At 38.4% G+C, this 14072-nt stretch overlaps 1 long non-coding RNA gene across 1 annotated transcript; it reads left to right on the top strand.

The window, feature by feature from the left end:
- Positions 1-663: 663 nt before the first annotated feature.
- Positions 664-13725, top strand: LOC137193420 (uncharacterized). The gene is made up of 2 exons (XR_010930819.1): positions 664-892; positions 13493-13725. It is a non-coding gene; the product is annotated as an uncharacterized lncRNA (long non-coding RNA).
- Positions 13726-14072: the final 347 nt, after the last annotated feature.

Raw genomic sequence — 14072 nt, 5'->3', positions numbered from 1 at the left:
TTATTTTTACATTTGGTTTGCTTTAGTAAAAATGTCAGTGTAGGCAAAGATATTGAATACACTGAGATAAAACAAATAATCTTTCTACAAGCACAGGCTGATCTCATGGAACTTTTCATCTGTTGTCAGCACTTTAATTGTATTGTACAATGTTTATCACAGCATATGAGTTATTATCAAATTCATGTTTTTAATTAGTTTTATCAAATTAATGTGTAATTATCAAATTAATGTCAAAGATGGAATAAACAAAAGACAGAGCTCAGACAAGTACATTAAAGTACATTACTGAATGAGTACAGTTTTGCATTTTGCCAAAGAATTTGACATGAAATAACACAAAACATGTTTATGTAATAACTCATATGCTGTGAAAAATGTCATACAATACAATTAGAATGTTGAAAACAGATGAAAAGTTTCATGAGGTAAACCTGTGCTTGTTGAAATATTTCTGTTTTATAACAATGTATTCATTATCTAGTTAAAAAACAAATTGCCAGCGTTATATCAGATTAATATCAATGATGGAAGAAACAAGACAGAGCTCAGACAAACACATTTGAGTATGTTGCTCTGTGCAAAATTTGAGTTTTCATGTGACAGCAGCAATATGTATAGCTTTGCTGTGATTAAAGGTCAACTCTTTCCTTTGTGCCTGTGATAGTTTGCTCCCGGCTCCAGCTTGGGTTCCTGACACCATCATGCTACGGTTTATTCCCCTGCTCAGGAGGACAATCATCTTTCAACCCCGTGGTGCTCCTTGTAGCGAGGGCACAGAGAATAAATCACTGCTGCCCAGCCAACAGACATGGGAAAGCTGTTGACAAGTTCAAGAGGTGCCTAAGGTGCTGTTCAGAGAGAGAGTCAAGGGTCAAAGCTTCACTGCTGGGTGAGTAGGTCAACCCCTGACCAGGTAGAATGTACTGGTATTTACGTGTGCTCTGGCAAACTCAGTGCAGCACACAATCATGTCAGAGTACTGTGTCATCACCAGCAGTGGCAGGTAGGTATGGGAGATAATTCTGTCACCACATAACCACATCTGAACCAGTCATTTGATTAACACCGAGACCCACCTTTGCTGGGTAAAATCTTGTACCTTAGAAGTGTCAATTTTCCAGATACTAAAGATATGGTCAAATCCATATTTAAAACTGTGACATTTCTTGTCAAAGTTCATTAATTTCAATGGAGTCCTTGTGAGGTAAATCCGCACAATTTTTTCAGGTTTTCAGGAGGTGAACTTTTACACGGAAAGTTGCGCTGTTGACCAATAGCAATCCATCTCGACAGTACTGATGACCTTAGAGGGAGCAGAAAGCCGGAGTGTCCAAAATAAATGGAACCATTGTAGTTTATAGAGTTGTGAAGTTGCTAACAAGGGAAAAGATGGTTCAGTACAGACAAAACTGAAAGAAGCTAGGAGAGCTGCTGTGACTGACTGGTGCTAGCTCACCAGGTACAGTAGTTTACCAACTAGCCACTTTGTTACCAACCTATTACCACATATTTTAATTATTATTAAGACACAGATAAATTTTGCTGTGCCAATTTGTGGTATTACTGGGCCATAAAAAAAAAATTCTTGATTTTAGCTTGGTAGTCATGTATGGCTATGGTCCACTACATGCAAAACAAGACTGTGTAAACCTTTGATTTTAGTTAAATCATGAAAATCAGCAAAGACATTTTGACTTTTCACAGTAGGAAAACACAGGTGTTACTAATAATATTAATGATGATTCGGTGTCCCAGTATGCCACAACAGCATCACAGTGAGCCAGCATGCAAAATATGAAGACCCTGAAACCGAAACAGCTGAATGGAATTCAATAATTTTATTTCCATTTCCATGCTTTTCATACTTTGACATGTCAAAAAGTCTTCTGTAAAAACAAGCGTTATGGACAAAAAGTTTCTCAACAACAATATGTGTAGCATATCTTTTACTAAAAAAACAAATAAACCTAATTTAATGAAAATACACACGAACATATTCATACATATTTACATTTTTTTAATTGTAGAAAAGTTCTTAGTGAGGTGATAAAAAACTGCATTGAGAGGAAATTAAATAGTTTTGAGTGGAAATAGAATCATATTTCTGCAGTGTGAGTGCTTGTGTGTACTTAAGGTTAACCAGTGTTTTATTTCTTTGTTTGGAGAAATCACTTTGCGCTGCCTCATTCACATTCTTCAAATTACTGTAACATTATGAATAGTGATAGTGCAGCACAAAAGGGTTGTTGTGGTATTATTTAGAAAAATTAAAATCAGTGGATTAGTGCTTCCAGTTCCATTTTGACCATTTAATTCTGCCTTTAGACAAAAGCTTAAAAGCTTTCACAGATAACAACACATTTTCTCAGATATCTCAATGTTACCAACGCCTGAGCCACACTTTCCATTTGCAGTCTGAACAATTCCAGCCGCTACGCAGTTACAGTACAAACACTGCCCAGTCATTTGTTATTAAAGCAAAGAGAAAGCCTGGCAAAACTTTTTCAGACACAGAAGTTATTTCAATACCAGGGCTCTAATGAAAGTGTTTGAAAACTCAGTCTGCACTGAGACATGAATCTTCCTTCTTGTCTAATACCCGGATTAACATTTTTGAGACACGGCATTTTTTTTTCTTTTCTTATCAGCATAAGTCAGTAGGAGATAATTATAGCATCAGCTACTTCAATCAACATCAGTTATGTTGAGATGGATAAACAATTTGCCTGTTTAGAAAATAGGGAGAGCTTCATGGGTGTCACGGCAGGTTGAAACATAATTCATTCCAAATTGTTAATGAAAACACAGTGGTTTGTCTTAATATCAATTTCAAAGTGGTCTGTAGCGGTTTTTGAGGCACCCAGAAAGACTATTACCACAATATATTACATTATACATCTAAAACTCTATATTGAAATATGTAGATGTGCTGTATATAGATGAGGATGTACGCTTCAGAATTCTCTCAGAATGATCAATTTGAGTAAACAATAAAATAATTTCATTACTTGTAGCGTCTGGTCTGTCTCCTGTTTGACCTTTGACCCTCTGACCTGCTGCCTGTCTGGTATTCGTTCCTCTGATTTAGCAGCCTTCATTAACTCTTGTGATTCTGAACACATGTCGCATGATCCCGCTAATACATTCAGACAAGGACAGGACTTTTTGATTAGCAGTGACCTCATCAATTTGTTATCTTGCTGTGTGTCTGAACCTGCCAAGCCAACTCAATATCATAGAAACGATAAAAAAAGAGATGTCAATGCGGTAAAAATTTACTTCAAACCTGGTCAAATACCTATTCTTATCACTTGAACCTGAGCCTGTCGATCATGTATGTAGCACACTAATGAATAGTGATGCAAACGTGTCTTTTTTTTTTTTTTAATGTTTCTTGTGATATTAAAATGGAACTGGGAATCATTTTAACAACTTCTCTTAGGCACTTTCCTTTGTAAACATGTCTTGTGTTAGTAATGAAAATTTTAGTGCTTTGGTGTTAATTGTTGGCATTTAAAACAACATTAAAGGCACACACACACACACGCACATACACACACATGCACACACAGTCACCCCGTGACACAACTGCACCTGGACTCACTAGGGGGAAATTCACATTAAATAACACTATATTTAATATAAATCCGTGAATTTCCCCTCGGTCACTCCAAAGGCACTTCTGGATGTGTGTGATGTGCCTTTAATGTTGTGTTGTGGTGGTGGCACTATCCTAAATTAGCACTATTTTCCCCCTTATTTCACAAGGTTTAAAGTAACCTAAAAGCACACTCTTCTATGTGCAATGCTCTGACTGGTGCACTGGGGACTTGGAGGGATGCTTCTCTTTCTTCCTTGACCTCATTAATTGGTGTTGATTACGACTCATTTTGCTGACTCGAATGGTTTCATTCACTTCTGTTCAAACATTCGTAGTCACTGACAGTGTATTTTATTTCCTTTCTTTCTAACTGTGTCACCATTCAACTGCACTTCAGTAAGTGACTGCATCAGTATGTGGGAGTAATCAAATTTCCTTACCATGGTCCTGAAATTGTATAGATGATGCTTGTTTCATGATGTAGCACTTTATACTAACATTTCCATTTGACAAAAGGTGGACTAAACCTGGTGTCTATTGACAGCGGTTTTCCCTCTGACAAATCAGAGCTTTGTGGGTGGGATAAAGAATGGAGACGTTATTTACTGCTAGCTATCCACAGAAAAACAAACAGATGGACGAAATCCATGCAGTTGAACAGGTTGTTGTAAATCAACTTACAGAAATAACCTCTCGGAAATCGGCGTTTTTGATAGTCATGAAAAGTGTTAGGTTAAGTGCTCTTAGGGACTGCTTTAGCATTCTCAGTGTGAGCTTTTTTGTGTGGATATGTCAGTTGCTACTGATTGGTCGGGGCAAAACAATGTCAGGCTGAATATATGAAGTGAAACAAAATGGCAATTCAGTCTGATTTTCAGGCTACAACTGGTAGTGTAGTGAGTAATATGTCATAAGATAACATTCTGGCTTGTATTTTAGCTTGAATGGCTCTTGCTGTCCCCCTCTGTTAAAATAAAGCAGGGCTGCTACTGAATAGATGTTTTTGGTTTAATGTCTCTTTCTCTGTAAACTCTAGAAGCACTAATGCACAAAAATCCCATGGGTTTCTGAGATGCTGGAGGCAGTTTTGAACAACTTACAGTACATCACATCTTGCCCATTTTAACAATTTTAGACAAGCAGTTAATACACAACCCAAACCTGTCTGCATGCTTTATGCTGGTGCTTATTTATCTGACTGGAGGAGTGAGCTGTTCATTTTGGGAAAGAGCCTAAAAAACAAATGGTAGCTCACTGTAACCTTCATCTGTTCAAGTAATTTTTATTGCTTGAGATGTTAAATTACCTCCATTCAAAGCTCAGTAAACACAAACATTTTCAAATGTATAAATGATGTATTGAATTTGCCAAGAGACTGAATGTGAATATGAAATTGCAATCAATAAAAAACCTTGCCGGGGACACAGAGAGAGAGAGAGAGAGAGACAGAGAGATAGAGAGAGAGAGAGACAGAGACAGAGAGAGAGAGAGAGAAAGCATCTTCATTCAAATGAGGTTTTATATTATTCAGTTTTCAGAGAATACTTAATAGGAGCAGGGCATCTGTGGGTATCAAACATAGAAGGAACACCATATCCCACCAAATTATCCATGTTTCATCAGGCAGTCCTCCATAGAAGAAATCGTCAAACCCTAGCGCCTTGTGAAATTCTCATTTATATTGTTAGATAACATTCAAATATTTCTCTTTGCAAGCAAACAAAAAAGTATAAGTGGGGCAAAAATTATGTATCAAGACCTTTCTAATAACACATTGTTGGCATGGGTTTATATGATTTCAAAATGAGTTTCTATAGAAGCGGGCACCCAGCAAAATTACACCAATTTTTACTGACAACTGCAGGAACAAGACTTCTGAAAATCCAAATAACACTGCAACCATGACCACCAAGTGGAAAAGCGCAAACAGTCAGCCAAATCCCCTTCACAGTCCAAGAACACATGCAGCTCGGTATGTCAAAGCTATTAACATAAACATTGATAATGACTTCTCACTGAGAAACAGGGGCCCACAACGTGTTTTCCACAATAGCTACACCATCCAATTATCTACATATGTTAACTTCACAGAATGCTGGTTCACCACATCTGTTAGTTGGTGGGAGATCTCATTATAAAAAAGCCTGTTTTAAACCTCAGCGTCAAGCGCTGCTTGGCACATTTTTATTGCACCATGTTGAGCATTTACAACAAACATTCCTGACTGCTGTAAAAGTTGGCATATTGGACTTGATGACTTCCAACAGTTTTCGATTACATTTGAGTTTCCAGGTCAACCTTTCCTCAGTTATCAATGGCTTAATCTTAAATACAATTATTTTTTGATTTGAATGCATAAAACAGAATATTTTTGTGAGGGCATGAGGCTGAAATCCATCATGTGACACACTACCTAAATAAACTAGGACTGATTATTATTTCATTTCAATCCAATTCTTAAGTCCATAAATTGTCAGACAGAACCCAAGCTAATGTCTTTAAATTGCCTGTTTTCTCCAACCAACAGTCCAAAACCAAGATATTTAATTTACAATAATATAAAACAGAGACAGGCAGAAAATCCTCTCATTAGCAAAACTGGAACAAAAAGAAAATCATATTATTGCTTAATAGATGACTTATTATGTATCAATGATCAAAATCTTTGCAGTTCGTTTGTTCAACTCATTGATAAATCTACTGCTTAACTCAATTTCAAATAAACAACCTTTTCTTAAGCACACCTAAGCTATCGCCTTCGGGGAGCTTAGTGTTAGAAACTGCAACTTGTCTCTAAATCTCTCACAGTTACAATTAAAATGTGCAAAGAAGCTCCAGCATCATTTAAACTGACTGTCATATGGAACAGTGAACCAGAACAATGAGCTTGAAGCGGCTAAAAAGCTGACAAAAGGTGAAGTTAGTTGTTAAAGGATAATTGTGGTTTCCTTCAGATCGGCACTTTGGCCATTATTTTATTCGGTTATGATAATATTCTACTCAAAAACTAATTGTTGAGATCTGAGAACATGGTGTCATTGCCACAGCTGAGAAGAGAACAAGAAACACAAGCAGTCAGACAATCACATGAGTTGTAACCAAACCAAAAGATGATCTAAATCATTTTATTGGTGCCTAAAACCAAAAGTAAAAGTGCGCTCAAAATGTCAGTAGTAATCCCCCAAACTGCTTGTAGTAGATCAAACTGTGATGGATGATCACATGGGGAGTTGTAAAATTATGTATAGTGCTGCTAACGATGTTGCTACATTCCCAGATCTCAGCAAGTACAATGTTATTATTACTGAGCGAATGAATCAGGAAGGATGGTTAAAACGCCGAAAATTAGACCCAAGTTGTAATGAAAAGGAATTATCCTTTATCAGTGGGCGTCCCTCTCACATTAATCTTTTCAGTCTTTTAATTCAACATGAATATTGAGAATATGACCTAATAGAGCTTTAACTGATATTCAGGGAAACCCAAAAGCAAGTTTCACAATGTGGTATATCTCGTTGGAACATTCTCTCCTATCCCCGAACAGAGTCATCCGTTGAAATGGAAGACAGGCTTGCGTATCCCCTGTGGAGAACGCTCAACACCGTGGTATCTTTGAAAATATACCTCTCACCCAAATTACAGAAATTGCAAAGTAGACATTTCCAAACGTCAAGGACACAGTGGGAGTATGTGTGTGAAACCTCTTTTATTTCATTATACCATCAGGACATGCGATGTCAAGCAGAGGTCCCATGCTGATAATATAATTGGCTCCTTGTATGGCAGAGGCAAAAACATGGCACCGTACGCCCCATGAGAAAGATGAGGATAGTCAAAAGGAGTAGGAAAGCCTTGTTGATGCGCACACATGCATACATCAGAGAAAGTTACAGTGTTTGCAAGTAATTACTGTGTGTCTACAACAAAAATGAAGTGAGAGTAAACATTGAAAGAACAGTGTAGATTGTACTCATTAACTCCAAACTTGAGATACTCGTATGTCATTTTAAGAGGCCTCTCAACTTCTCAGATTGCAGAGTGCAGACCTTAGACGCGGCACGTTGCACTTTACAGTCCCATTTTAAGTCCACACTGAAGCTCCTCAGGTTCGCAGCATAAATCACTATTGAGTTGGAGGTTTGTGATGAATTTACATACTCAGTTTGCAAACTGTGCCCTCTATAAGGATCTTGTAGGCATGGAGGCAGCAAAAACATGACCTTTAAAAGCTGTTTTGTTGAGCAATCCATTCTTGCACACACTGCAGTACCCCGCCTCCATGTCCCCAGTAGAATTAGGTTGATTGAGCATGGCCTAAATTGGATCTACCATATCTTGCATGCTGGAGCCCAGGGTCTGTTAAATCGCCTGGACTACAAGGAAGCCAAATACTTGGCTGATAAGTTGGTGGGACAGTCTCAAATCCAAAGCCTGGGAGAGTTATAAAACTGTGGGTGTCTGTGACTGACTGCTGTCATGTAGCTTTTCTCATTTTAGGTATGCTGTTTGTTTGCAGATCACACCTGAGAAGTCTTAGACCTACACGTATCAAACCTACACTCAGCCTACTGTCACTGTGACTGTCATCAAACTTGGTTTTATCAAATTTACATGCCAGAATAATTGATGAGAATGACAAAATGACAACATTTTAATTCATGGGAAACCCTTTCTTGGCAACATGTAACACAGATTCTTTCTCAAATAAAGCTGGCCGTACAAGCAAAATTAGTCGCATTTTGTGTCTTTTTATGCAATTTAAGAAATTACTCATCTCGTTAGTATCGGACATCCACATGGCAAGTGTAGATGGACAGTGGTGATGTATCAAAAGCTCTCAGTCTAACCACCCTCAAGAGTCACATTACATGAAAGAGCCAAATTTACAATCTCTCTTGGTGCCACACTAACAACTGTCTGCACCAATAAAAAAAGACTCTTACCCTCCCTAAATGTAACTGCTGTAGAAGCTATTAGCATCAATCAGATCTCAGCAGAGAAGGCCATTTGAGAGAAAATGAAGCTCAAATCAGCTCAGCAAAATAAAATTGATGTGAAATATTAAGATTTATCGCTGCTCTTCAGTCACCCCCCCCCCCCCCCCACACACCCCTTTCTTTCGTTGCTTTCTCGTTTCTCTCTCTCTCCTCACACTCCTTTCCCAAGTGCGCCCCTATACAGCATGCTAAGCCTGGGTTGGGCAGACAGTTGCACAGCTGGGGGCTAATGCAGAGAGGGATGGTTGATGATCCAGGCTGCAGATGGAGATGTGCCGTGGGAGATTAATCCCGAGCACAGTCAGAGGGCTCCTGAGATTTTAATTATGCCCCAAAAAAGGAGAGAAACAAGACAAAAGTGAGAAACGCTGTCACATGAATAATTTATACGCAACAACAGAGCAATGTTTTTTTATTTCAGCTGAGGGACTGTCATTTCCCAACTGCATGGGACTTCAGTCAGACCCGTCCTCACTGTGAGAGTTGAGGGAATAATGGTGGCATTCGGTATATTAGTGAGGGAGTGGGAGGTGAGAACAGAACATCACAGGAGAAAGTGATTTGTACGAGGAGGTAATGACTCCTAATGAGTGTCTGAGTTTGTAAAAAATGACTCTTCTAGTTTTATAACCTGCTGAGAGACAAACACTTATGTAACATGATATACTGAAGACCACAAGAGATTTTGAAAGAGAATATTAACATTGACCATATCTGATCCCAATGTTGTTTACATCTGTTTGTATCGGCAGAAAACTACTGAGCCCCCAGGCAGGTGTGCAGGCTACTTCTTTACTTCACTTGTGATTAATTGTGATAGAAAAAAATTCTTTGGATGTAAAAACTTTTTGCCTTTAGCTGACCTCGATTACTATTCACGTTGTCAGGATATTGATCGCAGGGTCACTCACATATCGAGAAAAGAGAGGACCAGCGTAGCACTTGGTCTTTAGCGAGTTTTGTTCAGAGAAAAAAACAAATATGCAGTAATGATGTTTAGCAAATGGAAAATATCTCTATGTAATGGTGCATAATATGATTTGCATTGCAAAATTTCATATTGCAACTGTCTATGAGCGCCTAATGATATTCACTCTAATTGTTTCCACTATATGGTGCCTGATTACATTTTATTGAAATTAATGCAAGATTGTTTAAATTGCTAAACTATGCAGCGATGCTCAACCACTTATATGCTGTTTGGAAAAGGTTTGTGAAATAATATTTAAAGTCCATGAGGGATAAATGCACTAATAAGTACTATTCTTACTCAAGTAATTTGTAATATTGAAAAGAGGCTTTCAAGTACAAATGAGCTCATTTGTTTTCCCACTGAAAAGTCATTGAAACTGCTGCTTACAGGAATAATCTTAGCATGCCTCAGGTCTTTATGAGGCAATTTGAACCTATTTAGAAGTATCTATTTGGTTAATTACCGATAACAGTTACCTTTATTGTGTTAATAAACCATCAAAATTTAGTCAATATGTATCGGAGATATGCTTCATTGTACAGTATGTGGGCTGATTGCTTAACAGCCTTCTGCATGATTTATTCCAAAGGGCAATCATGGTAATAATGCAGTAATGGACTGAAGACAAATAGACAAATAATGAGACAAAGAAATCAATAAATAAGAAATGGGCATGAAATGACAGACAATTATAGAGACACACAAACATGCACTGGATGAAGAAAATCAGGACTTTAGAGTTGGAGCTGGCAGAATGCCCTGTCCTGTGTTCAGCAGTGTGACATGCAGACTGACAAAGAGAGACAAAAAGGAAGCTGTTAGTCTTCCTGAGTCATACAATTACACATCTCTGCCTAATGGGGGCCACCATTATGTGACATGAAAAGAAGGGTGAGACAGAGGGGACAGTGTTGGCATTTGAGATTCCATATGGACAAGTCATTCCCACTGTCATCTTCTGAACAAGTGATACAAGGTTTGGTCATGTTCAGTCACTTTTATCAGGAAATCTTGCCCAGCATGTCTTTATTTAGAAATAAAAAAATGTTCAGAAGAAAATAGGTTCGTTTCAGGGTTTAACATTGAAAAAATAATGTGTACCATGACGATTTGGGTGTGTTACATTTCTAAAAGAATTCTGGGGTTAAAATGGCTGAGAGAATAAAATAAGTTGTAATGTACCTGTACCTTCTCTAGTGATTAGAATTTTGTTATTATTTAGTTACTTAATTTAAAATCATCAAGCGTATAATCTTACAGTGACAGGAGGTGTAAAAATCCAGCCGGTTTTTCATTTTCTTATCTGATGGAATGGAGCAAATTTGACTTGAATTAAGTGCACAGCTGCAATTCTAATTCTGTTCATTTCAGCCTGTTGCTTGCTCACTTGTGCTAACAAACATTTTTTTTTTTTTTTAATTTATAGATCCTAAATAAGCTACCATTTTATTTGTCATTCCATTTAAGACTTTGAAATATGGGATACCTCACCTGTTCACAAGAATGCATTACCTTGGATATCCCTTATATGAATACAGAACTGGGAAAAACTGCATTCACCATGCTATGCTCCTCTTAGGTGGAATAAGCTTCAGGACTCCCTTAAGTTAGACATTTTTTAAACACTAGAACATTTTAAGATCATTTCTTGTGTTTGTGTTGTATTTATGTTTGGTATAAGATTGTTGGTTTTACACTTTTGTTATATGACTTGTTTCAGTTGTGTATTTGCAGGGCACCATTTTAATCTATCTATCTATCTATCTATCTATCTATCTATCTATCTATCTATCTATCTATCTGGCACCGAGCAACTGTGCATGTGTAAAAAAGGGATGAACTACTGATTCATCTCTGTCAGATTCAGAGAAACTTCATACCTTTATCGCCTCAAGACTGGACTACTGCAATGCGCTCTTCACAGGAATCCCTGGCAGAAGCATCCAGAAGCTCCAGTACATTCAGAACAGCGCTGCCAGGATCCTGATGAGAGTGCGAAAACCCAAACATATAACACCAATTCTGTTTTCATCGCACTGGCTCCCTGTATCCTTCAGAATTGGCTACAAACTCCTGCTACTCACATACAAATCCATCAACAGGCATGCGCCTCCCTACCTGCAGGAACCGATCATACCACAAACCTCCACCTGCACCTTCAGATCTGCCAGCGGCTCACTCCTCTGGGCCCCCGGTACTAAGCTCCGCACCGTGGGGGATCAAGCCTTCTGCTCTGCTGCGCCACGCTTGTGGAACAGCCTGCCTAACCATCTGAGGGCAGCACAGACCCTAGACTCTTTTAAAAAAGGCCTGCAAACCTTTCTATTGAGGAAGGCTTTTTCATCTTAACTCTTATTACTATTTTCTTTAATTTGTGTGTTCTATGTGATTAATACTGTAGCACTGTGAGTTTCACTATGAATGAAAGTGTGGTACAGATTAAATGTATTATTATTATTACAGTTTTAATGAACATAATGTGAAGCTTAGGTTTATGAAGAAAAAAAAGATTTTTCACATTTTTGTCACTGCTCCAGACACAAAGTCAAGTGGTCTAGCTAGTTTTCATAAGGGTATCAAAGCAAAGCAGCAGAAAGCACATCTTTGTTCCTCTTGCCTTGCTGAACCCTCTGATGTTACATATAAAGGTAAGGGGCTATTAATTTGACCAGTTGGGATGATAAAAGGGCATAGGACTCTGACTGGTTAAAGTGAAGCTCCAGAATTTAAATTGGTTGCAGAGGATAGGATCAGGAGTAAACTGATTGGTCAGAGAGATAAGGTAAAGGACCACTAGATTGGATAGAATGAAGAATTTGCAGTTCAGGCTGACAGAGGTGATGGAGTGCTGTGCTGTATATGATGGGGGGATATATCACCTGCCCTGGCTTCACTCTCCACAGGGAAAAACCATTACTATGATCGATTCCTCCTTGGTATTGGTTCTCTTGTTTTCCTGTCTGTAGGAAAAGGTGCTGATAGGGTGGGAGGTGGTAAAAAAAAGAAGCAGTTGCTGCTCAAATGCATTATCAGCCGAGGACTGCTGCTTAGCACTCTGTTGGGTAAAAGATACATTTGCCATAAGGACAGCAAGGAACCATTATGGTGTCTCCGTTTAATCTTCATCGACATCAGTGCTGTCATGACTATCGTTATTACCCTCTTCATCATTACCATCAAAGTCATCCTCAGCTCATGTTGAAATATCCTCAGTGAAATACATTTATTTTTTATGCAAATCTCTCTATACTGTGCTGTATTTTCTACAGTTTAAAAATGTCACCTCTCTTCTTACGCACAGCTGGACCTTGAATTCACAAAAGGATAAAAAAAAAACTGCTGCAACTTACCGTTGGTATGTCTCACAGATAAGACTACAGCACTGAATAATGCCAGAGCAAGGGCCATGTAAAAACATTGAAGGCAAGGTATTGTGAGGGAGTATTAGTCAAGGCCAGCATATTATTCAGCTGAAAAGAAAAGGGAAACAAAGCATTCCTACAACTTGACTCAGGCAGACTCACCCTACCAAGACTCACCATGAAAATGAATCACCGTCAGAAGTGACAAAAGGAACAATTCCGAAACATCTATTGAGACGCACATGTGACCCTTCTGAGAATCACTTTTAATTAGCCTGGTGGCTTGAATAGCATCACCTGATTTTAGGTCTCTTATAAAGTACCCAACATTACAATTCACTTATTAATTCCTGCTATCATCTTTCATTGTTGCCTCAATCAAAAGTGAAGGAATTGCTTTGCTTTCATATTTAAGCCCAACCTCTCTTTATCATCTGCTGGGAGTGCATCAAATAGGGCTTGGCACGATGAGTCACTCAATCTTGGTGGGTTATGTGAACAGATAAATGCCTTATATCTTGGCTCTAACCCTCTGCTTATGATCCCCTCTGTGCAGGAGCTCTTTGGACTTCCAGTACCATTGGTCTGCCTCTGAGGAATGGTGAAAGAAATCTGTGCAGCCCAAAAGACCCGAGGATATCAGTCTGAACAATGCTCCACTGCTTCTCACACCCAAAGCTCTTTGGTGAGACCCGGGGAGCTTTGGGTGTGGATGTATGAGTCTTTATGTTATACAGCAGCCCAAAAGCAATACCCTTGAACTGTCAGAAAAAAAAGTTCTGCACATCATTGTATTTTGTGTTTTGTGTAGTTTGTGTGTGATTTTTGCTTCTGTGTAGCTTTGTGGTACATCTACATGCATTCGAAAAATGTTTTAGCTATGTTCAAGTAGCTTCTTTATCTCATTCAAAAATAGGAAGGTTTTTGTGATTGTCATTGGGCCTCATGCAAGAACATTACCATGTTCTTATCCTTAACCTCCCTCACTTTTTTGTCATGTTCCAATGCAGATTTACCAAACTCTCTTTACTGTTGTAAATTGCTCGTTTTCGACTTGGTGAACGGCACTTGTTCATGTGTAGGTGAGCATTTGTGAAAAAGAGAGAAAAATGTTAAATAAATGTCACAAAACCAAT

Source organism: Thunnus thynnus, chromosome 12, assembly GCF_963924715.1.
Source record: "Thunnus thynnus chromosome 12, fThuThy2.1, whole genome shotgun sequence".
NCBI classification, from domain to species: domain Eukaryota; kingdom Metazoa; phylum Chordata; class Actinopteri; order Scombriformes; family Scombridae; genus Thunnus; species Thunnus thynnus.
The sequence above is the reverse complement of the archived record's forward strand: the minus strand, read 5'-3'. Positions and strand labels throughout refer to the sequence as shown.